The sequence below is a fragment of the Plectrocnemia conspersa genome, unplaced genomic scaffold (genome assembly GCF_051122295.1).
Source record: "Plectrocnemia conspersa isolate PC_06_02 unplaced genomic scaffold, ASM5112229v1 ptg000012l, whole genome shotgun sequence".
Classification (NCBI taxonomy): domain Eukaryota; kingdom Metazoa; phylum Arthropoda; class Insecta; order Trichoptera; family Polycentropodidae; genus Plectrocnemia; species Plectrocnemia conspersa.
This window is the reverse complement of record NW_028277176.1, coordinates 11,785,849-11,810,736: the sequence shown is the minus strand read 5'-3', so window position 1 is coordinate 11,810,736 and position 24,888 is coordinate 11,785,849. Positions and strand designations below refer to the sequence as shown.

Here is a 24,888-nt window from a genome sequence, read left to right as displayed (position 1 = left end):
GACACCGTAGTACCGATCCGTAATTGCGTTCTTTGTTTGCAGATTACGAGACTTAATTTTGCGGCGGTGGGAGAAAACCTGCGACAGCATTATTCCCCGCCACAATAAAACAATCAATAAAGCTATGTAGATTAGACGTCGCTGACTGGGATATAATAAAATAGCTAATCCTTCATCGAAGGATTAAAAATTATTATCCTGAGTGGTACAGATATGTCAAAAGTATGCTACATAAAAAAAACACGTTTTATAACTAAATTTAATTTATTTTAAATAAATTATTTACTGCTTTTTCCGAAAAAATATTTTAAATGTAAAAACATTCTGTAGGAAATGTGTATTGAGGATTGAAGCTGTTTGAATTTAAGCAACTTTTTGGTCTTAGGTTGTCACGTTCCATATATTTCGTGTTTAAAAAGCTTTTAAACAAGCTTCCTTACATTCAGGCACTTCTAAATATACTTTATACGCTGATTCTTTATTGTGTTGTCTACAAGTACTAATAAAAATCAAGAAGACGACTGATTAGAATATTTAAGAAAACCTAATCTGCGATGATTGATCGGAACTATATTTAATTATATAGAAATCACCAATTCTGATCTCTCAGAAACGATAGAAGTTGAAATATATGAATTTGAATGCAAATGCCTAAACATTGTCAAGGTCCTTGAGGAAGTTTTAAATATTACATCGTTCGAATATCGAAAGCAGCTATTTTACATTCCCGAACCAGAAAACCCTAATTACAAGCTATCTATAAATCTTGAGCTTCAAAAGCAGCAACAGCATACTTCCCTTTGCTAATCTGTCCTGTCCCACCGCGGACCGGGCATACATCACGAGTTATTAGCGGTGTGTGTATTCAGGACAACAGGGTGGGCGGTGTACAGGCAGGGTAAGCAGAATGTGGCCCGCGTGATGTAGTCGCTTGTGCGGCCCGTGGACGTCTGCGCTAATGTAAAATCAATACAGGGCCTCGCTCTCTCTCGGACCACAACCCTGCAGCAGGGGTGTGCAACGGATGCTGGATCACATTTCGTTACACCTGCATGGCCACAGTGGCTCGATATTGGATACACAAAACCTGCGCCCAGATATGTGTCGTTTTGAATGCGAGGGGAAAACTTTGATTTCACGGGATAGTGGCAGTCTCCGGAAAGTGTTATGGTAATGGGCTGGTATTTATGTGCTTTGGTCATGTGTGTTTTGCCCGGCTGTGTGTATGCATATGGGTAATTTGTATACGCACTCGAGTGTATGTTGTATGTATGCGGCACAGGAATGGCACAGTTGTGCGAAAGTTTGAAAATTTTTGAGTTAATATTAGTTTGCTTTTGGGTTAGTTTGGTGCTGTACGATCGCGTTGGGATTTGAGCCTGCTATTAATATAAGGTCATTTCGTTAATCGAACGAATGGTGTATATTTTGACGCTTTGGCTAATTAGGCGTTATAAGTTTTGTGTTAAGAGTGGCAAAATTAAATCTAATCATCTTGTGGTAAAATAATTTTAAATTATTATTTATTTATTTAAATTAAATTAAGACCATCGTAACCTAACAGGTTACCCCAATGCGTCACCATGGTTGAAAACAATAATTGTATTATTTCAATACACAAAAATATATATAATTAAAATAATACATATAAAGAAGCAAACAAAAAAATCATATACTATTAAAATGATATTATACGAAACGGACCATTTCCTCGTAGTTGACATTAAACAGATCAATGTGCAATGCCAGTGTATTAAAGAGCCGGATGGCGACAGCCATAGGCGAGTTGACAAGTGCGGACGTCCTAGCCCCAACGGCCATCAAAAGAGGACGGGATCGTCTGGCAGACATTCTGGAACTCAAAACTAGAATTCCTCGAGAATAGCTGGATTGTCAATAGCACCTTTCAGTAGTGCAAATAAATGCTTAACTCCTAAAAGAAAAGCGCTGGGATATAAGAACGGATAATAACAAAATATATTTTTATAAAGGTATCTTAAAACACTTTTTTAAATCTTTTTGACTAAAATTGAGTATTTGGTTATTCGGGGATTACAAATTATAAATTCTGATTAAAGATTTCCACGAACTAAGGTGTCATAGAAGACACGAATAACTGACAGATCGTTAAAGTGAAAGGCGTTCCTAATAACAAAGCATTTATCACAGAAATCGCGAATGTGTAGAGAGAGCCTCTACTTGCTCTCAAAAGTGATTCCGAAATCTTTAGTGGAAATTTCTCTAGCCAATATGTTCCTACCAAGATCGTAGGAATAAGCTGATGGCGAACGGAATCAAGAAAATGACACAGTATGTCACTTTCCCACACTAAAGAGAGTCTAAATCACTATGTATAGCGAAGGAATCCACAACATATCGAATGCATTTATACAATTTAAAAACATCTGCGTACAGAAGAAAACTTGAATTCTTAACTGCTGTATTTATGTCATTAATAAATAATATAAAGAACAGAGGGCCCAGATTGCACCCTTGAGGAACCCCCGAAAGGGTGAAATATTATTTCGACAATCGGCCGCCATAGGTTACAAACTGTCTACGATCGATAACCGAGTTAAATCATCCGAGCAACTGAGGTTCGACAATTTTTTTAATAATAACCCATGACAAGTACTGTCGAAGGCCTTCTCAAAATCTGTATATACGACGTCTACTTGAAATCTTGGATCGAGAGATTTTGTCACCGTTTTGGTGAAAGACAGAAGGTTAGTAATAGTGGAACGGGCGGGATGAATTCCATTGGTCCAACAAAACTTGCCGAAAGTGATTAAAACCATATCTATGGATATTTATTTTAAATAATTTAGCAGAAGCTGACAATACAGCAACTGGTTAATAGTTCTTTATATACAATTTGCCACCTTCTTTTGAATAGGGGTGACTTTTGTGCATTTCTAAAGATCAGTAAATGATGACGTCTTGAGAATTAGATCAAAAATACTTTCAGAATTTTTATTTGCGCAATAATCCGGACATATTAACAGGATATTAAAAAATAAAAATAAATAGAAACATTGTATCATACACCCAACAGTCATTGCTTAGTAAAATTATTTAATTTAGTTTTGTAGTAACCTCAGTAAATTACATTAAAAAAATATTATCACATCGCCAATTTTAAAGCTTTTTCAAATAAATTGATGCCGAATATGGTGATTTATTTTATCACAGTGAAGTACGCTGAGCTTGTCACGGAAAACTGTTTTTTCAGCTTTGTGATGAAATTGAAATATTTTCAATCGAAAATATAAAGCCATATCAATCTAGCTGGTTTTAAATAAAATAGAAAATAAATATTATTCTTCTAAGAGGTTTTTTTACTGATAATATTGCTACTTTACAAAAATAATTTAAAAACGGTTAAAGGACCGTTGAAAATGTTGATGTAAATAAGCAATTATAATTACTACATTTACAGAAAAACGAAGTCACACCAAGCGGAGCTTTTCTGAAGCATCGCCCGAGACTCCGCAGCCGCTTCTCTCTTTACATTTTACTTACACACTAATAATTTACAGTAATTACACAAATTGTACATTTAACAATATTGTATTACTAAATAACTTTGCCTTCTACATAAAAATAAAATTAACTAATTTTTATTTGAGTTATGTATTATGAAAAATAATAAGTAATAAATATATGTATGTAATTAAATTAGTTATTACTATTTATATAACCTTATAGGGGAACGGGGCTATTTTTCATTTTAGGAGAATTGTATACAAATCTGCCACCGACGGATAATTTAGAGATGGCAGATGAGATGCTCACAAAGCAATAAAATGGAATGAAAGGACTCACAACCCTATTATTTACCCAGATACTCTTAGAATTCATGAATGCATAAATGCATGATTCCTGAAGCGTGGCACTAATTGAGCTCCAAAGCCCAGAAACTTCTCATTTTATTTTTCAAAGAACATATTTATAAAAAAAAATATTCCCTGAACGACGACGAGCGGTGGTACGCACAAGAGTTCATCGACCACTAGGATATATGGTAGATGTTTTAAAAAATATTGGAAGGAATTAGCTTAAACTCGACAACTGTCTCAATTAAGGCTAATTTTTGCTGAGTCATATTTGCTTACACTAAGTTAGCTATTATATAGACGTCACGTCACTTCGTTGGTGGAATTAACTTTCTAGCTATACGACTATTACTAGACACTATTAGTAAGCAATTACTTATCTTATGCCAATGATCTATTCTGAGATATAATTATGCATACTCCAATGAACCACATTAGCTCATCGAATATGACTTCATATCACTTAAGTTACGATCCCTTATATTTTTATTTTATTAATTCGATTATAATATTTATTATATAAATAAAAAATAATTAATAAAATCATTGTTAAATTATGAAAAATGCATTTTCAAAAATACGCTAACAGCAAAAACATTGATCTTATACTTATATTGAGTTCAAGTACAAAATCATGTTAAATGTCAAACGTTAATTATATTATTCGCGTAACGTATCAAAAACGAGGAAGATAGAAACAGGCGTATTATACATAAAATATACACGGGTATTATTAAATTATAACACTCGTTCTTAATAAAATTATCACTTCTAAGGTTAAGTATAATTTTGAATTATTAAGTTATTTTTGTTTACAAAAATGAAAGATAGCCATTTAGTTAAGTAACGGAGAGTAGATGAAATTAAAAAAATAATTTGGGGACCGAAAAAACATAATATACATTTTATTATGTTAGAAACAACCAATAGTTGATAATTGCCACTTCTTTTAGTTGAATTGGCAATATCTTGTTTTTAGCCCCAAATAATGTCATGTATAGTATTTAAATCAATAATTTAAAAAGCTTACCTGGCAGAGAAGTTCATTGAACTGGCTAGATGAAAAATCACGATCTTTGCAGCTATGGGTTTAGTGGCACATATTCTTCACCGTTCTGACTATAAAAATAAAACATTTATCAAAAAATGTGTAGTATGTTTTAAGATTATCTTTGCTTTGTCAATCTGTTCCTTAATTTAAGATGAAATAATACATATTACGTACTAAAATGATTATTGAAACAATACATATCATCAGACTATAACGGTAAAACGACTACCAAATAATGTCGAGTAAGAGCATAATACACAGCAACTTAATATATACACATTTCTTTAATAATTCCGTTGAAAACAACAAATGCGATAGGAGACGCAGTGGAAGAAATCCATAAAAAATATTTTGGTTTTAGGGGCAGTTTATTTTATATTTTTATAAACATGTATAAATTACCACATATACAGATAAAAGTAGATGCCGCTATCAGGCCTTGGAGTTGAAATGGTAGTTGAGTTTTCGCTGGCGTGTCGGGTTATATTATTGTCGGCTTAGATCTGTTTAATTTTAAGCTTCTACTGTCCACGGGAAACATGCTTATTACAATAAATATTTCTTTATAGTATATTTATATTCATTTGTGTTTTTTTATGCATTATTAAATACACACTATCCAGGGATCTCTGGACATATATCGTCAATAGTCACAACAAATAAACACATCTCAATATTATTGCAGATATTTTAATATTAATAATGGAGAGAGAACTGGATGATTGGCAAAGATAACAAATTTCAATAGGGAGATGATTTTTTATAATGAACGCGAAAAATCGAAAGATTATAACGGCTCAATTTACTTTGATTAATTACAGAGCGTCGAGCTTTTGCTACTTAATAATTTTCATATTACGAGAGAGAAAAATACAAGAAACCTCTTTGGATTATTTATTAAAAGTACGCCGACACGCTAATTTTATTGTGTAATTCTGTGTAAAGCCCGCGTACATTTTTAATTTTATGCAAAAATTGGGTCGAGTAGTTGAGTTTATAATTCAAATACTTTAAATCTACATCAAAAGTATTGAAGAAAGCATACATATTTTAAAGCATCTGGCACGGATCTACCCTTTTCTATGCAGCTTTTGGAAAACATTTAAAAATATTCATACAATTTAATTTTAAGCAAAAAAATTTTCGCGGACGGTGAGAAGAAAGCTCAACAATGTGGAACCAGTCACAAACCGTGGCTTTCAGAAATAAATAAAATTCGATGGTTAAAGTGAGTCTGAAAACACCGAGATAAAAAAAAATATTAAACTAAATTTATTCAAAAATTTCGTAAGCAATAATTTTTTTTAAATAATCATACTCTTTTTACATTTTTTTGTGTATGAAATGTGTGTTTTTTAAAAAAAAATTAAAAGACATTAATCAATGACTGCAGTATCTTAAACTTATAGTGATTATCAGGCGTATGTTATAAGTTCAAATGCGAACTAAACCAAAGCATGTTCTTGAAGCGTTTAAGAATATTGAAATTAACTAGTAGATTCACTGTATTTACAAAAGGACCTGGAGTTGTTGCGGAAGTGTTTTACGCCAGCTACCTTTCAAGATGGCCAAATGTCACAGTTCTATATTTTTCAGATCACTTTGCCTGATGTAATTTCGTTATAAGTTTGCTGAAAGTGTTTTAACGCCGTAGGAGTGAGAGATGGAGATTTATGGCCAAAGTTTGCGATCAAGCGTCGAGAATGCTCGTTTTCATTATGCGGAGCGCGCTACTTTAATAATTTATCGGCGATGAGAGTATTTACAATACAAAATAAAGTTCGTAGTGTCTTTGAAAATGGCTCCATTGCTTGAAATTCTGACGAATAGATTTACTCATCATTGGTAAAGAGGATTTAGAGAAACTTTCCAGATATCTCATAAATGGAGAGTTTGGATCGTATCTTTATTTTTATATTTGGAGTATGTTTGTGAACTGGTTTATAACTGGAGACGCAGGTTAACCACTGAAAAAGATCGGAAAACTTCCTTCCGTCGCTTTGCCAAACTATCGTTCCACCGCGGTGTTGCTGTTTGATGTCCGCAACGTATCGGTCCAACATATACAATAAAATAATTTCTGTGACAAAATTCCATATCAAGGTTAAAAGTCATGTGAAAAAAATATTGAAAAAATGATAGACAACCGACATTTCGTTACCCTTTACGCATTTTTCATATGTGTCAATGCGCCAGGAATATGAATGAAACAAGTTAAGCACGTCAAGATATCTGATCCCCGCAAAAGCCCAAAGGAGCAACCACCACAAAAGGAGTAGGACACTTACGTAATACACACAACACAAGGCAATATATCTCCAGGTATGTATACGAAAGCGTGTAATACCTGATTCGGACGAATTGAATTTTTGCCCCGACACACACAGTTTGGCGGCCTCAGCGCAAACATGTATGCCAGTGTACACAAGCACCGTACATAGGTATGTACACACGAAGTATGTATGTACATGGACCGGTGTTTGATAAATGGCCCTTTTACGTCACGGCCATTTTGCCGCCCTTACCCGGTCACGAGTCCGCCCCTGGTCCGATTGCAAATATAATATCTTCATACACGAACGAGCTGTTGAAAACAATTGAATATTTTGCGGTCCATTGTGCCGATGCCTTATCTCTCTTTCTCTCTCTCGCTCTCTCGACACTCTTATGATCGTTAAATGGGAATATAATTACGGGTCTAATCATTACGTAAATGCGTATAGTGTACAGGGGCACTATAACGATGCTGATAGTGTTCGAGCGAAATTCGCAACAAACGACCGCCGTAAAAATGGACCGAAACTTTGCAAAGTGGTATATGTAAGAGATAAGGCGATAAGCATACATTTTCCGGTTGTTGTGTGAAACGATAGATAAATATTTTTATGTAAGTTCCAATCCACGTGATGTCGGATATCCTTCAAGAGATAATTAATTTGATTTTTTAGAGAAAAAAGCCAATGTAATTAAATGAAATATGAAGTTTTTATGTAAGGGATTTTAAAACTAAAAACTTTAATCAAAATATACAACTCAAGTCTTAAATTAAAAATGGAAAAAAATACCAACAATGCAGAAGTATGGCAGTCAAAACATTAAGAATAGAAAAAAAATATTATAAAAAATCGATAAATGAAAACAATAAAAAAATAATTAATCCTACTCAGAGAAACGACATAATAAATATGGAAATTAATGGAAATATATATAAAGATCCTCATATAATAGCATAAAAATTAATACATACTACATAAGGAGTATAAAAGATTGTGAATTTAATACCGCAGCTTAATAACTTAGTGCAATAGAGTAAAATTCAGTGAATTTAAATCAGTATCTTTAAAAGAAATTCACAACATAATTTGTAAATTAAAAAAAGGAACCAGTACTGATAAATTAGATGTAAATATAATTAAAGACATTTATTACGTACTCCTTCGAGGACTAATTCCTAACTGAATTTTATTGTTATAAAAAGAATTTTTGATATTATCGGTTTTTCTATCTAACCTTGTCACTATTGTGAGCAATGGTTTTTGTTTCAATATAGAAAGTACGTCAGCTAAATTATTGTAAATGCAATGCAATACAGTAAAATTCAGTGAATTTAAATCAGTATCTTTGTATGAAATTCACAACATAATTTGTAAATTAAAAAATGGAACAAGTACTGATGAATTAGATGTAAATATAATATAAGAAACTTGAAAATTAATAGTTTTTAAATTACATTAATAAGTCAATAAAGCACTCTTAAAAGGAGAAATACCTGATAATTTGAAGATTGTTACTATGTTACATATATCTAAAATAAAAATAGTAAAAAGGTTATGGAAATGAGACTAATTAACATGTTGTCTTATATAGAAAAGGCGATGGAAGAAGTAGTAATCAAGCCATTAAAAGATTATATTATTTCTCATTTGTGAACAACAATCGGTTTTCAGAGAAAAGCATTCCACTGAAACAATATGGTTGTTAGCCAAGGATAGAAACAAAATCATTGGAGCAGTTTTCTTGGATTTCAAGAGAGCTTTCAAAACAAAAGACAAGATAATAATGTTGAAGAAATTAGAGAATATCGGTATAAGTGAAAAAATATCGGTAAAAGTGAAAAGATGGTTTAATAATTATTTAAAAAAATAAAGCAAAAAGTTGAAATAAATTATGCTTATTCTAAAGAGAAAATATTATCTCACGGTGTACCACAGGGGTCTAAATTGGGACCATTGCTGTTTATCTTATATATCAATGATACAATTAGTAATATTATAAAATATTTAGGAGTAATTGTAGATAAAAAAATTCATTTTAAGAAGCATTGTAGTTAGATATTAAAAAATATATATATTATCCAGAATTAAAAATATGTTAAGTATTAACAAAAAAATAATCTACAATAGTATTATATTGCCCCACTTTCATCTGCAACAATATTAGATATGTTTAATAAATTAGATATAAATTAGACTAAACTTTCTGAACTGAGCCTTAAAAAGTCTTTGAATGGTTTTGACTTATGGCTTTCTGATACGTTTTCACAGTCACGATTTCACGAGACGATGCACAAATAATCTGAAACCCTTCTTAAGAAGACTGCCTTTAACGATTTGCTTTTCTCTTCTAAGAATGAAGCAATATTATTGAGCATTTATTAAAACTTATAATGGGTAAAGTATTAATAAATTATATTATTTACGTACAAGTTTCGAGTATTATTGATTAGCTAAATTGATTCGTAGAATCAATTATAATTAGATTAATAATCACTATAAAAATAATTAAAATTGAAGACCTTATTTGAAGAACGACAATTGTCATTAAAATCATTTTTTACAGGAGAGAATAAAAATTAATATTTTTCTTTGATAACAAGGATATACAAAAAAGATAAAAACTAAAAATCATCTTGAACATAAGTCGTTTTACCGGATTTTTTTTACATTAACAGTTTTTCCGATAAAACTTTATTTTCCTAATATATTTATTTTTAATTTGCTTATATTTACAGCTTAAGCTTAACATTACTGAATATATATGTACACGCATACATTATTAATATTAAAAAAACATGTAAAATTTAAAATATTAAAATTAGCAGAAAATAATACAATAACAATTTTATAAATGTAGATTATTAATCTTCATCATTTGAGACACCTTTACTATCAATTTTAATGTATTCCACTGTATTATTGTCTGTTGGTAAATTTTCATAAAAAATGAATTGGCAGGATCTTGAAGGTATTTTGTTAAGCTTAATAAATCAGAGTTTTTGAGCTTTCAAATGAATTGGTCCATCATATGCTCGCGAAAAGTTTATAGTAGTGGGAAGGTCAACATTTTTAGTAATTTTAAATCGATCTAAAAGCTCAGAAAATTCGTCCTGCTGCTTCTATAAAATCGTATTGCTGCTGCTTTGACGATATACTACTAAGATTAAGAAATAGACCATACAAATTGGAACCTGGGTTGTTAATTTATTTAATTAAGACCATTGAGACCTAACCGGTTACTCCAATGCATCATAATACATTGTATTACACACAAAAGGGATATAAAAAACAATACATAGTAGAAAAAAAAAACATAAAATATTAAAATTAAATGATACAAACTGGACCAGCTCCTTGTAGCTGACTTTAAATAGATTTAGTGTATGTTTTGCTATTAATAGCTTTAGCTTATGAACACAGTATCTTCATTAAAACATTTTTAAAATATATATACATATATAAAATATATCGAGACAGACAATCCAAAAGTCTTTTTATTGAAAAAATTATGTACACGAATACTCAGTTGGGAACTACTGCTTTACACAGAAAGCTTAGGGCGAAATTTTAATGAAGATAAACGCAGGAAGAAATGATCAATCTTCCACTCTTATTTGAAACAATGGTGTACGTTTATAATGAAAAAATGTGCTTTTATAACTTGTGTGAGAAAATAAGCATACAGTATTACAGTAACGATATAAAAGCATTAATTAAATAATAAAATATTTATTCAGTTTAATTATATATAAATTAAAATTTATCTTAAATGTCGCTTTAAAATATTGAAGCAAAATGAAATATGACGGCTTAATATAAGTCTATAGGATTATTCAGACATACGCTTTGCTTTAATAATAATGGACTGCGCTTTTTCAGCCACATTGTACAGCAGCTTATATATTATATGATGCATTTAACAATCAACTTGTACTTTTCATATGCACATTAAAATAGAGGTATTAGGTATTTTTTTTTCGGAATACAAACATATGTATGTATCTTATGTAATCATGATAGCTTCTAAAAACTCGAAACTACTTCATGGAAACCCAAGTTTGATTATATCTGCTAGCTTGTATATAGGCACATATGTTAACGTATTACTCTTTGAGATTTTCCTTTTTATCTGATCTGTAAAGGGTCTATTTGTATACCGCAGCTTACAGAAAAGTTTGTTGTAGTAAAAAAAAGGAAACACATAAAATGTATCTCATCATCGTCACTTTATAGACATAGTTAAATAGATTTAGACAAATATTAAATATAACAAATATTGTGGTTAGGAATAATTGCATTCGATCCATCAGCAGACATACAATTAACATTGTGTAAGCACAAACGAGTGGAAAATTAGCTTGAAATAACTAGTTATCATTAACTAATCCAATACTCCAACAACACCAGTTTAGCTTCACCTAAACTATAATAATATTTAAACGCGAAAACCAATATATTCAATAGTAAATGAAATTTCGTATTACAAATATGTAAATGATGTTCCACTTGATAATATTCAAAGCAATTTTAGATATACATAATAAAACTATAAAAGTACTAGTATAAATATTTAATATAGATATTTTTTCAAATGAAAAAGTAGAATGAAATAACAATGATATTCGCTGTGACAGTTGGAATAATATTAATTTTAAGATTATTTGTGTTGTTAAAATATATGGAAGGATTTGGCGGACATTTTAATGCACTGGCATATTTCCAATTTCAAACAATTTTCATTAGACAATTATGGCAATCCTACTGAGTAGCGTTTAAATTCAGCGGTTCTCGTGCTGTAAATTGGATATAATCTTTAAATTAACCCAAATTTATAATGATATTTAATTTTATTAGTTAATAAATAATATCCCGATACAAAATCTTTTCCTTGATCCATTGTACTTACTAAGTAACCATTTTTTTAAGTAGAGTTTAATAATGAGACACGCTATACCACTATTATTTAATTGAACTCTCCCGCATTCGACACTGCCGACCAACACTGGCACCCGCTTTTTTTATTTAAATATTGGTATACAAATATTAATTGTACTATGGCGACCACACATAAAAGCCTACGTTTGAAAGGTTAATTTTCTCAAAACTTGCGTTAATATACTGTGACCAAAATGATCATTCATCAACAAGAATGGGATCACACACAAAGCTCTCGTTACGACCAGAGAAACACATAAATAATAAGAGTTTTGTTCTTACTGTAAATATTCTCCGTCATTGAGAGAATATTTCTTTGTTACGAAACGGTCACGGATATAATAAATCACCGGATTTTTAAGGTTCCCGTTGCAATGCAATACGACCTTGAAAAACGCCCATGACACAAATGTCGCTTTCTATTATTACTATTTCGTCGTTCCAAGATGCGACTACAGCGATTGGCTGCATAATTGTGATTGGTTAGCAAGCTTTGCAGCCCTGGATACTTAAACCTGGACTCCTATGACGAGAAGGCAGTCGCCAAAAGACACTCGAAAAGACAATATTCGATCACCGTGGACAACATACGATCACCAAATTCTCCACCACCACTCAGAGAATATACTGTCACTGCCACACTAATCAGAACTCTGAGAATCGTCCACTGACATCATCTCTCCGTCAGTTTCTCTATCACCGCTCGGAGTAATATATGTAAACTAGCTGTATTCGCACACACGCTAGCTTACCAAAAACAGGCGTCAGTAAGAGAGATTTTTGCAACACTATATGTTTAATAGTTGGTTGTTAATGACAGGACTTTACGCGAATAGTACTTATTTTGAAACTTTGCCCCTTTTTGTTGGAAAAGTTTTTTCAAGCAAAATTTTTAAAATTCTCTAAAAACTATAACTTTAAATTGCCAACGTTCGCCAAAATGTAGTACACTTTTTATCTGTATAGAGAAGCTAATACAAATTTTTACAATTTGAATCAATAAAATCAATTGCGTAGTTTATTCTCAAGCGCGCCCAAAACCGGGATGTTTCTTAGCTCTCAAATTTGCTTACACGTGACTACTCTTCTGTCATCTGTCAAGCGATCAAGCAATTAAATAAACAGTGAAATATGTTATAATCACAGCATTTTTTAATGCAAGTGTTAATTGAAGATGATTCAAAATGATGTAGTATTAGAATTATAAACAATATAATCAAAACTATAAATTATGAGTGTGCCAATAAGTGTTTGGTTATATGAATAATATATCACGGTTAGTTTATCAAAATTACTATTGACTTTCTAGGATCAAATATTAAAAGACAAACAACAGTGATTTGCCAATTAAAGGTATACATACCAAAGTAAATTAAACATATTACAATGGTAGTAATAATGAAAAATCTCATATAAGTGTAAACAAAAAGTTACATTTTACCCACTATATAATATCGTTTACAGTTATTTTCAGAAGCAATGATAGATCTAATAACATTTACGTATGGCAAACAATCAAAATATGACATATTGCGACAATTTTGAAGAAGATGAAGAGATGCTAATCTACGTGTTTAATCCTCTACAGTAACTTCCGTCAATTTTGTTCTTCGGCTGTCGCTTAAATTCAATTTATGGATTATATTAGAAGTAATAATGTGTTCATTGCTTAACTCTTGATAAGGTCTTACTGTGTTTAATTATTTTCAGAAGCAATGATGGAACAATTTGATGACCTATATGGCTACAACGTAGAATTAGTATATAAACAAAGAGTGAATCTTCTCATGTTGAAGTCACTGTCAGCAAGTATTATCTTTTTATAAAGAACATACTGCATAACTTGAATATCTTGAATTTGGCTATTCCGAAAGAAGAATGATGGCACAGAACAAAAATTGATTAAAAACCATGACGTATACATATTTTGCCACATCGGAATTAAAAATAAACCACTCTTAGATATTTTGGCTATCGATTGTTCCAGGTGAAAAATCACATATTTATAATAATTGTAAAATGTTGTCTATTAGATAACATCCAAGAAACTACACATATGTATATCGGAACAGAACAATCTAGATGAATTATTTTTGCTGCAATAATGTTTTAATTTATTTTGCTGTAACCAAACACCTATAGCTAAATTACCGACTGCATCACAATCATTGTCACGCAATCGTCGTGAAATATAGTATCCCCAAATATCAATAGATAAAAAAATACGTTTTATAAGCATTTATACGGTTTGATCGACATTAACCTCAATCTTCATACGTACAAAGTATACATTACATGCTCACGTTTAAAATGTACCTGGTCCAGTCAAATCTAACGTATATGTGCATTAAACCGGAAGCAATGAAAATGTGTATGTATTATAAAAGGAAAAACTCACTTTTCGACCTCGGAGCCCGTCGACGGGAATTCAAAATTTGAAGATTTCATTACGAAGATTGTTTATCTAGTTTAATCAATGTATTATTATAATCCTTACACACATTATATATATTTCATTTTTATAGTTATAACATACCTAGTTAATTTGCAATCCGAATATTTATATTTAGTCAAATCGACCAACGCACATGACGATTAATGTCGGGTAGCAAAATAACAATTATATAAAACTGTTGCCACGTTACTGTCGGCCATCTTGTTTTACATTTGAATGCTTATTTTTCATTGGTCGACAACAAAAGAATACAATAGCGGAGGCTCGAAAATCATCGTGCCAACTCTATTTTTACTTTTATTAATTATATTTAAATTTATTTCCTTTGTTTACGTGTATTTATTATACACCGTTCATACAAAAATAGCAGTTTGAAATATGGTCGTACAATTTGTAACACGTTGTCGTCGGGTTGCTGCATTATTTTCAAGTCATAGAAGAGATTGTGTTGAACTCTTGCACTCAGATGACTGCTTGACTGCATCAGATTAGACGATCGAAGTGAAAGCGGCTTTTTTATCGGTGTTTAAAGGTTCGTTTCTATCTCTGATTGAAGTAGAATTTAAGGTTAATTCGTCCGAGACGAAAGTGAAGTAATAGTCCAAGTAGAAGTTCGGAAATTTGGTTCTGAATGGAATTTCTAGTGACAGAGTTCTGACTTATATACCATCGAGGAAGAATCCAACCTTCCTACTATTTCTTAATATCATTAGACTTTCTGATCCATTGGATTATATCGATTTTGATGGAAATTTTATAAATCAATAGAACAATACATACATAGGACTGACCGTTTTTGTTGGGGGCTAAATCTTCTCATTGAAAGATAAAATATCTGTGATTCTAAATATGAGAGACACAAATCCATTAGTTTTATACGCCTTTTAATATATCTTGCATATCGTTCGAATCGTTAAGAATCGTTCACACAAGTAAGTTATTAAAAAAATTATATATGGTTATGCAGTTTTTAACATTTACCACATAAGAATCAGTTAGTTTTTTCTGGATTTCTTTTATTTATCAATGTAAGCTCAATGGGTTAAATCTGTACCAACTAGGTAAGTCATTCAAACATAATGAATACCTATAAGTAAGTAATAACCACTAGAAGTCCGGGAATTGGTGTTCTATATAATTAATTATAAATTATAATGTGTATTATAATTTATAATCAATATATATCACATAGTTTTTATTAACAGTGCATTTTTATAAATTAAAAACACGAGTCTGTTGCAGTGTCTCGAACCAGTGGCCTCTAAGTTACCAGTCTAGACATTACGAACTATGCTATTTCGACCTCGTTTCTTTCAAATTTTAATCTGTATTAACAATCATATTCATTTAAAATTTATCTGGAATATTTCTAATGCGGGTGTCAAAATATTTCTCTTCAATCGATTAAAGTAAAAAATGAAGTCTTGAGACTATGCACATCAAACTTAATCTTTGACATATAAAATATCTTTGTTTTATGTTTTCTGGCAAGATGCGTGTAGTGGGCTTAGAAAAATAACAAGCGTTGTGTAGCCAAATATTATAAATGCATTTTAATATATTTTTGCTTTGCAAAGATATCAACTAATAATATTTTTTATCCATTATCCGTGATTAAAATCAGCTTAATTTTCTTTCATCTTTATAAATAGTTTTATTTCCGGCAACAGGTTATTAGTATTTTTTGCTTAGGCAACAATCACTACGTTCGTTAACCGTTGATACTATAACATCCTTTACATTTTTCATGTGAATTTGTTTTGCACATAAATTTTCAAAGTTCAACACACACAAACAAAAACCTCACTTTTATGATTATTATTCAAACTTTTGGGTAAAAGTGCAGAGATACTTTTTACCTTTCATAACAGATGCTCCATCTGCAACAATTCCAATTATTTTTGATAATAGAAATTATCATAAACATTCTTTGGATATATTGAAAAGTATTGAAATGACTTGTACAATATATTTTAATTTTGCTAATTCATCAATTATGTGTGTGGCTTAAATCTTAACTTGTATGTTCCTAAACAAATAATTTTTATCTTAACAGTTTTTATTAACAGCTGTTTTTATGCGCTAATTTATTTGTAGACCTCTAGAGAAGAGATTTAACTAAAATAGTCTGATTGCATGGCTTACACTAGAAACTTTTGCTTAAATTGTAAAAAGGTACACGTTCTTGCAGTTGCAATAAAAAAGTTGTGAATCGAATCAACTTATCAATTTATTCAATTCGATGTAATCATTTCAGGGTCTTTAAATTCAATGATCTTCGCGAAAAGAGAGTGCTTGTAGTTAAATAAATATTGACGCCCGTTTCTAAAAGATTGTTAGATATCTCCACATGTGTAGTCACATCAATGCCTCCGATGCTTTTGCTTCTGCAGCTCCCTCCCTCATACAATACTGCCCTTAACAACAGTATCTATCTAGCTCTGTTGACAGGTACGAGGTCAGCGGTCAAATGAAACCCCTCTACTGGATTGCCCAGTGTGTTAAATATATTTCAAGTAAATAAATTCTCTCAAACTTGAAACTATTCATAGTTTTTGCAATTACCGATTCATACAAGTATTGTTTTGATCCCATGATGCAACATTAACTATGTTTTCAATTAGACAACCCAATTTTTCAGTATGTATTTAAATTTTAGCAGTGTTTGTCTACCCCATTTTTTTCACTTTTGTTCTCGTTAACCCATCAATATCTCTGTTACTCATTCCGTCAACGTTGGAGCGCTTTCCAAAAATTCCATCAGTCAACGGGTGATGGGTGTTAGAGGGGCGGTGGCGTACGAGAGGGGGGGAGTGCCGTAATTTTCGCAATGCCATACATTTTGCAACAACACTTCCAGCTAATTAACCGAGAGGCGAGCAGCTCTCGGCCGGGGGGTGAACCGTTCCACATCCCAGAGACGCCGGTTCAAATCCCAGGCCATTTATTTTTAATAAGGTTGCGAGGGGAGAGCGTGACGTCGCTGCGTTGTGGCACCCCTGGAGCGACTCCCAATTTTATCTCGACAAGAATTGACCTCACGCACCTATCCGGCATATCCTCTTACCCGAGACTAACCTTATGGATACACCTACTCAGTGGCGTGCTAACTTTCACCATATAAAAATATAAATATAATGTCCGTAGTGGGCGTGAACAACTTGACAACTCGACGTGTATGAGTTTTAAAACTATCTGTTTATCGCACTCCAGGCACGTCCATGTTGTGAATAATTAGATCAATAACTTTGTTTCGATTCACTTGTAATTTTTTTAAATAACGTAAACTAAATGTTATAGTTTTATAACACGACGTAGTGAATTACGCTTTATACTATTTTATTAATAAAATCAGAAAAAAACAATTTGTAAAATTATTAAAAAAATAATTTAATAAAATAAGCAACCTATTGCCATCTCCCTTCATCGATCAAAAAATAATTATATTTTTAATATTTCAATGCATAAAATACGTAATTTCCCACATTCCAATTATTTAATAAACCAAACTTAAAGGATGTTGATAACATCCATGAGTTAATTTTTCCTCGCGTAGTCTCAGTGTTGGCGCAACAGCTGATCTGGGGGTGGAGCGAAGCTTCGGCGCTAGGACCAACTACACTCTGTACTGTAATATTTAAAATCTGTCAAATGACTATGAAATCTTACAAACGCGTTCGTTATTTGAATTAAAAGAACAGTGTTCTCGCATATGAGCCACTGGATTATTTTTTAAATTTTACACGACCAGATGAAAATCAGAAAAATCAAATGAAGAAGATGACGACAAGTGACAAGTCGCTGCTTAACGCCTCTTATTTAGTTGCCCTACGAATAACTAAAACGTTCTCTATTGATAAGAAGTCTTGCATTTTAGAAGTCTCTCTGGAAGTTTTGGGCTCTCAAGCCGCTCAAAAATTAGAGATTGTAGCATTTTTGAACGACACTATTCAGAGAAGAGTTATTGACATTGAAGAGCGAGTTGTAGATGATCAAGATGTTTTGTGATTCAAATTAACGAATGAACTGACATCAGTGATCATGCTATTCTCCTTTGAGTAATGATATATATTGAAGCTAAAGACTATTTTGTCTTAACTTACTTGGACGGACCATTATTTCAGAGATATTAAGCTCCCTTGATGAGTATACACGTTATAAACAAAGTGTGAATTTCGATAATGCACACATTAACTAGTCAATTTATGCACTATCAAATCACTTCAGTTACAGTACACACAAAAAAATGAGCAATGTAACTATACACTTTATCATTATTCATAATTGAGAAAGAGATGGCAAGTTTGGGTTTACGCCCCTACTATCAGCTCTAAAGCACACGATACGGATATACGTTCGATATACTAAGCATTACTCCTGTTTATATTTTGGACAAATTATAGAAATTAAATCATTACTATATTTTTTATATGTGTCAATCGATCCGTATCGTGTGCTTTAGAGCTAATGGTAAGGGCGTAAGCCCAAACTTGACATCTCTTTTTCAACTATGAATGATGATGGAATGGATAGCTCTCGAACTGACTGTGTTAACGCAAATATGGTATAGTTATTGTATGCTATCACTATCCAGTGCTTTTCAAAGTATTCAAAATGTTCACTTAATCTACACTGGAGTAATAAGTAACCATATTAAAAAATCAAAAACTTTATTATAACATGGCAATCATAGAGGAGATATAAAATATGAAAAAATCATAATTATATTTTTGAATATATTAAAATTAAAATAATTTTAAACATGTTGAATTTTTTTTGGAATAATCTAATATAGAAAAAAACATACTATTATACTAAAAACATATATAAAATTATTTTCAATGAAAATTAAATGTATTTTTTATAAAAAATATACCTATAAAGATATAGTTTTTCAACATATGTAATTGTTTTAACAAAAAATGACTGATGAATTACTTATTATATTTTACTTTAACCAAACTTAAATTCAAATACAAACATAAAATGGCTAAGCACATATTGCTTTGAAGTAGTTAAACCTATTGTAATGGCATTAGTTTCAGGTCTACCGGTTTAGGTTTATAATTATATAATTTTGTATATGTGTTATATTTCATATGTGTATGTGTTTGTGTATGCATATACATATGTATATGTACTTATGTGCATTTATATTTTTCTTTCTTCTTTTTTAAATTTGTAAAAGGTTTTATATATTTTTCCTTAAATTTAACTATAGTTACGGATAATTTTATTTTATTGTACATCATCAAGAATTGAATTGATGGAAATGATTATGAATCACTGTTGTGCATTTATTATATACACATGCATATTTTTTAAATAAACTTTTATAAAAAAAATAGAGATTTAAAATATGAAAATAATCATAACTATCTTTTTAATTGCATGTATTAAAATAAAACATCGATTTGTTAATTATTTAAAAAAAAATCTAAAATGGAAAAAAAATATAATTCGCAAAATCATTTTCAGTGAATATAAAATATATTTTTTAATATAAAAATACCTGTAAAGTTATCGTTTTTCAACACGTGTAATTGTTTTAATAAAAAATGTGCATTAAATAATTATAACTATGTCTAAAAAAAAAATTTAGATTGAGCATTATTTTATTTGTAGCGTGACCTAAAACGAATAATATGTGCAATAAAATAAATAAGCTGTGCATTAGCGTGAAAAATGTTTAATGTGCGTTTATAAAAACTTGCTATTTAGGTTAGTCGCTTACACTTAAATGATTCCTCTTTGAAGAAATTTTAATTGCTGTTTACGTAAACAGGAAGTTCATTATAAACATAGTTGCTCGACACTTACGGGCTTTAATTTAAAACTTTAATCGCTATTACCCCGATAATGAGGATCCTCTAAAGGCAATACATGGATTAATAATCTCTCTGTCGAAGACAGTAATTCATGTGCAATCAATACTCGAAATTTAGATCGTAATATATAATTAATATTAATAGTCTGCGAGATGTTTCTTATATTTTTAGTAGTCTGCAGGTGTAAGAAGGCTAAGAAACACTGCTATAGAAGACTGAAGTAAAGACATAAAGGTTCTGAATTGTATGTCGTTGTGAGTATGGGAGGAAAACAAACATTTCTGCCCATAGTCTTTCCTATATCAAAAAAACAGCTACATATGATTTAGGCGGTAACGAAAAATACCGTTTTTTATTGCAAATGAACATTTATTTATGTGTTTGCGTTCTTACGACTTGTCTTGAAACTTATACTTGCTCAGGGAGAAACGGTCCTCAGTCTCGGGTCGAATTCCTTTGCTGTTAACAAATTTTTATATGAATTCGTACTTTATTCGTTACTTTAATGCGTTGTAAACATATATGATTCTTTAAGTGCCTCTCGGCAGCTTCTTTCAATAGCCGTTTTGGGTGTTATTTTATGTGCTAAAATTCGCATAATTTTAATAATTGTTTTGAAAAAACTAGTAATATTAAATAAGCGAACAATTTTACATATACATATATCTTTATGTGAAAACATTTTAATCACAGCAAAAAAGTGCATATCACTGATACTAACGATACAGATTATATTACATATAAAACATATTATATTATCTTGCAGGCAAGAACCTTCTTTTACAGTGTAATCAAAACTGTGAACATAATAGTACGCCACTGTACATAATACCTCCCGTTTTGAGGGAAAACCAACCGCAACCTGACATAACGAATTGTAACGAATAAAATTTATGATAAATTACGGTTCATCCCCCTCTGTGTGTGTCTATTAACCATTAACAATATTGGAGTGTGCATGAACACCGTTACTCTCCATTCAACATCCTTCTCTTGTGTAATCTTATTGTGTGCTCCAGAGCTGCTTAACCTGCGGGTCACGACCCAGATCTCGTCCCGGATAATCTGAATTTTAACCCGAGCTACTCTGAATGCTTCTTATGCCGATGCGGCGTTATGTTAAAGTTGTTACCAAGTGAAAAGGAATACAATAGCGAATATAAACGTAAGATTCAAAATGGATTTATTAGCAAAACCTTTAAAATTTAATTTGATTCCAATAAATGTTGTTATATGAATCGCGGATATGTTACAATGAATGTTGTATTTTCACTGGCGTTTCAGGGAAGCCATATTAGAATAGATTTCTACCGATAGATATATATTTATACTAGTGAAAGTATAATTTAACTGATATGCGCTAAACGTCCATTTACTATTAAACCCCAAACGCAAACTAAACGAATTATCCTAAGCCAACTTGACCAAATAAAAGTTATAACACTATAAATAGTTGTAGAGCGACACATTAAAGTTATTTATATTTATATACAGTTTCACTATTATTGATCAGTGGAATTTTTGATACATTGTTTGATACATTTTAACAAGCCTAGTTAGTGAAATTAAATTTATACTATTAAAAGCATAATTTACGCCTCCCTAGGTTCATTATCGTAAGGTTTGAAAAATACACAATTCATGTCTTTGCATGCTTTTACATATAGTTATTAGCTATAAGATCTATCATTAGAAAATATTATCCAGGTTTTTTGGCATCTTCAAATAGTTCATAAAAATTAAATATTATTTTATAAGTTACTGGTTTCATTTGTAAGTTATTATTGTTGTTAGCCATTTTAATCAGTCTTTGCATAAATATGATTTGACCCTCTGCTGTTTGCATACACTTGCTTTAGAACGCCTTTGAATACCATCCGTTCTTATTTGACAAAATATGCGCTTTTAGCGATAAGTTTATAGCCATTAAATCTTAAATGCATTCTCTCGGCGGCTTGTTATAAAAGCCGATGCATTATGATGCAAGGAAATACAAATATGAATTCAATTTTTAACTTATTTAGCAGGACTAAATAAATTTTGTATAATTGTAAAAGTTCGTACATAAATAATTATAAATTTAAAAAACGTTTAAAACGATTTTTTTTAAATTTCATATGTATAATGTAAGCTTTGTTATATACATTATGCAATATTTTTTAACCGGTACGATTATTGGAATAGGAAGGAAATTGCCATCCGAAGGATGCTTGCAGAAAGAAAACACATTTTACATTATTGACATTTTACATATCAAACCAATTCGCTTCTTCTTATTGTTTTATTTTTTATTTAAGTAAACTAAAAAGCTCTGCATGGGCAGTGTTAGAGGTTTCAGATGTAGGTCAAGTAGGAGTAAGCCACCCATGCGTTGTTTACATAGACTTATGTATAAAAAATATGTTGGAATTGGGTATTTTATTAACCGCGTTAATCTAAGGATAAGTGTACAATAAAACAGAATACAGTAAAAAACAGATTAAATTATATTTGGTTTATGATAAAAAAAATTGTTTTTTTAATTTGTGGTTTTTCCTATACTATGTAAACCATAAACCTCAAACAAAATAAACTTTTTAATCATTTGAGTAAATATTTAATTTATTAATCTATAATATAATATTAGCAAAATATCACACAATCGTTGATGGAAATAAGAGCACATTACTAACGAATGTTTAATGGTTTGGAAATGCGTAGTTACCTATTATATATTATATTCTACAATGTAAAGTATATTCAATTATATAATATAATTTACATTTAGCTTATATAATAATCGATACGTATTATTAAGGTTATAGTTGAGTTAATAAATATAATAAGTTTAAAAAACACACAGCTATAAATAAAATGTTTATTATATGAATCATATTATACCATATTATAAACATCCATTGGCGTCATAAGATAAACATATTTTTTAGATAAATAGAAAAAGTTAGTACGTATTTATTTAATTAGTAAACAAATTTTTCTTCCGTTATATATTTTAAGATACTAAAATAAAGTATTTTATTCTCCTGAGATATTGTCAATGTTACTTTGTGCACGTCGAACCAATCTCCAGACGTCGACAGGCAAAATTACATGAAATACATTTTTAAATTGTCAATCTCTTGAGTGAGAAAACAGTCGATATAAAATTTATTTATTGATTAGATAAACAAAAACGCAGACTTATTTCCATTTATTTTTAATTACAATTTCATTTCTATTTTATGAAAATCTTAAAAATGCGTTAATGTACGGTGTAATAATATTAAGTTGCTATCTAATAGTAAACATAGTGTAATTTTATATCGTATTTAATAAAAAAAAAGTGTGCAAGAAGCGTCTCTAAAAAAAATCTTATACCTGTCTTTCTTCTCCCAGTATCATTAGTATAATTGAAAAATATTCAACAAAAAATTTAGCATTGATTATTTTAAATATAAATAATAAAGAAAAATTGATAAAATTCTCCAATATTTTATTTTATACATAAATAAATAATTGTAAAATGGAATGAAGGTGAAATATTTATAAAATTGACCTTTTCAGACCGAATTCATAAAAAAGTACTTATGCTTATCTTTTGGACATAATTAACCATGCAAAAAATGTGTAAAATGTATTAAAATAAATTATTTTAACACATTGAATACTGGGCATTATTCCTAAAAATGTAGCCGTGCGGCGGGGATTATTTGCGAAAATTAGGATACAAACTTATTTTTTTTAAAACATCGTAACTCTTTAATTAGTCAACGTTTTAACGTCAAATTTTAAAAACAGATTTATGATGATCGTTTTTTTGTATTCGCAATGATAAAATCAGTAAATGTCAAACTGTGGATCGCGTACCAATAAAATAAAATATAATTTTTAGTTTAGAATAACCAAATATATATATTTTTGAATAAAAACAATAAAGATAATAATAAAATGATGATAAAATACTGTTGTATATAATAAAAACCGAAAATATCTAATTTTGTGACCTATACAATCAATTCAAAATTTTTAACACTTGACGGTCAAGTTACGCAGCGATATTTGCACGACACCCAACTGTCCAATTTCGAACAAACGTAACGTTTGCCTATGGCTAAATGTAATCTTTTATTGTTTATGTATTATTATTTTATATTTCTGTTATAATTTATGTATTATTTTTTTATATAGTATATTTAATATAATTAAAAATTAGCAGTGATTCCAAACATTTTATTGCTTTAATATTATATATTTACCACTTTTTGTATTTTTATTTTGCATCCAATAAAGACTCGAACCACCACCAATGTGCTTGGATAGTTACACAAATTAAAGTCCTAATTTTTGCAAATAATCCCCGCCGCACGCTCCATTTTTAGGAATAATGCCCGGTATTCAATGTGTTGGTAATTGAAAACATGTTGAGAACAGTTTATTTAATTTGAACAGATCGGGATCATTTCAGGTCTAAATATTATAAAATTTGGGATTTGGGATTGATGAATCTGCATTTAAATGCCCACGATAC

At 30.5% G+C, this 24,888-nt stretch overlaps 1 protein-coding gene across 3 annotated transcripts in view; it reads right to left on the bottom strand.

Annotated features, from left to right (window-relative positions):
- LOC148228223 (uncharacterized) overlaps window positions 1-24,888 on the bottom strand; it is a 146,361-nt gene that overhangs the window by 50,525 nt on the left and 70,948 nt on the right. For all 3 annotated transcript variants that reach the window (XM_088199481.1, XM_088199479.1, XM_088199478.1), the window contains one exon: window positions 4,867-4,955. The gene's annotated coding sequence lies outside the window, so the exon portion shown is untranslated. The remainder of the gene's footprint in view (window positions 1-4,866; window positions 4,956-24,888) is intronic.